Source organism: Mesitornis unicolor, unplaced genomic scaffold, assembly GCF_000695765.1.
Source record: "Mesitornis unicolor isolate BGI_N332 unplaced genomic scaffold, ASM69576v1 scaffold2419, whole genome shotgun sequence".
Taxonomy (NCBI): domain Eukaryota; kingdom Metazoa; phylum Chordata; class Aves; order Mesitornithiformes; family Mesitornithidae; genus Mesitornis; species Mesitornis unicolor.
The window spans coordinates 61,910-64,390 of NW_010209064.1; positions in this window are offsets into that span (position 1 = coordinate 61,910).

Sequence of the window (2,481 nt, forward strand, 5' to 3'; positions counted from 1 at the left end):
GAGTAGACATAACATGCAATGCTGCTGAGATCCCAGCTATCTTCACAGCTATTTCAGCACAGCCATAACATGCAATGTACAGGTAGCCTTGAGCAAGAAAATGGTCAGAAGTGGGTCATTCTTCCCTACCTCTTCTAGACCAGTAATGGAAAGGGCAACAGGACCCCCTAGGTGCAAACTCACTTGTCTAATAGTAGTTAGTAAACATCAACGGGTCTGGGAAGTGAACTTCCACACTGGGTTCAGTGGCTTTTCAGCAGGTGGTTAGTGCATGAGTGTCTCACCATGGAAAAGGTGTTTGTCACAGCCCTACTACAGATTAATCCATCACATTGTCAAAACCTGCAAACAATTCAGATATGGCTCTCCAGCAGTGAATTCCTTGGCTCTAGAGGGAAAAATCAGCCATTCAAACCTGGCCTGGTTTCAAAAGTGAGGATCAGTCATTAGCATTGCCAATAGCACCTGGAAAGGGTGTGTGCCTTCAGGGAGAGTTACAAGGCACAGAGGCAACCCTTCAAATGAATCCTCTTGTCTTTTTTACACGCAACACCATACAACTTTGACAATGTCAAGCTGCACTGGTGAAGTGCATCCATGGGCTAGAAACGTTTATAATGAGCAGATTTAGTGCATCCCTGCAAGCTGCTTGTCCCCTTTTGCCTAAGCCACCTCACCGAAGGAAAGAGGTCAGGGATTTTGCTCTGAGTCAGTATGTTCTTGGAGGGTAAAAGCACATGTGAAGGGACTAAATCAGCGTCTTTGTCAACACATGGAGGTCAAAGGAAGAGTGAAAGCCTGTCAGTATATGCTTGCTGTTTGAGCCTGGCATGTTGACACCTTCCTTGGCCAGTTCATGTTCGATGCAATTAGGTACCCTCCCTAGCAGCAATGATTCACAAACTTTTTGGTCTGCTTCCAGCTGGCTTCCCTGTGGCTGAGACAATACCTCAGCTGGTCTCTCAGACCTCTCCATCTGGATGCCTCTGTCACGGCCCAGTCTGAACTCTGTCTTCCTCTTCAGCCTTTGCCAAAGGTTGCACCCACTCCAGCAGGGTCCTACTAACAGGGCAGGTGTGGCACCATCCCTCCTGTCATCTGCTTACTGAATGATTGGTATTGCCTCCTAACTCAGCCTGCTTCCTCAGTCCCTTCCTCCCCATAACAAAGCAGCTCTTTAGCTCAAGCATGGCAGTACGAATCACCTTGCCAGCTGGCCTGCCATTGCTCTCCTTCTCTCCAGAGGGCAAATGCACTCATGACGCTCCGAAGATCCTTCAATTTAACCCAGATACAGGCTTACAGGTATGTTCACTTCTCACACCTGATTCCCTGGCCTGTCAGTTTTTTGGAAGAACAGAAAGTTTGGACATGTCAAAACATTTTAATATTGAGTCAGTTTGTTTTCAGATTGCATCTGACTATGTTACCATGTGTCATCTTTCTACAAGCACTGGACTTTAACAGGAGTGCGTATGCCATGACTACAGCCAGCCACAGGCATCCTGTGATGCTGCATGGCTGTGTAATTCTATTAGCCACAGTGCAGCATGGGCAGCATAAATTCAAGGAGGAAGTATGGGCTTGATTGGATAAGGTGAGGGAACTGCTAGGTTATGGGCCTGGACAATTAACATCATTCTAACAAGCATTGCAACTTGGGAAAAGCAGACAAAATACAATTTTTTTTTGTTTTTACTCTTTTTTCATTGGAAAATGTTGGCAAAATGGAAATTTACAAGAAAAATAATTATGCCGAAGCACATGTTTTCATCCTAAAATCATTCATGAGAATTTATATGTAACTTCAACTTGGAGATGCCTCATAGCATGCCTTGTGGCCTCCACTTACAACTATGTTTAATTTGCTGTGGCTTTTCAGAGTGCAGGATGGCTCCCAGTCCCCCCAGAGACTCTTGTGGTTTGGGTTTTTTTGTTTTATCCTCTCTGGTGAAGACTCCCTGACTCCAGGGAGCTCTGGAGTAGGGCCTCTGTTATTAATCCTCCAAGACCACCTTTTAATCCCTCAGAACTTGCTATAGGCAACGTTGTCCACTTCAAACGTCTCTATGCAAGCAACTCATTCCTAAGTCTCTCTCATGCAGACAGACCTCTTCCCTTCTACCCATATTTTTAACAATTTGCTAGAAGATAAATTGCTTTCTTATTCTGAGCTGCAGCATTGCCTCTGTGTTCTGCAGTATGAATGGCATTCTTTCTATGTTTATAGCTTTTCTCTCCACACTTAAACAACAACGTAACTGCCTGGAAATCAGCACCATTTCTGTTTTGATCAAATCATTCACCCAGTCACTCAGATTTGTGTGTGCTGGATTAAGCACGCATAAAGGACGTTTCCTGTCCAAGCTGCTTTCTGGGAGGCTGGACAGCACCACATAACCTGTGGTGCCTTCCACTCCTCTGCAGTCAAACAGAGCCCTCAGTTTCTCAGACCCTTTGCCTACAGATTCTTTTCAGGCA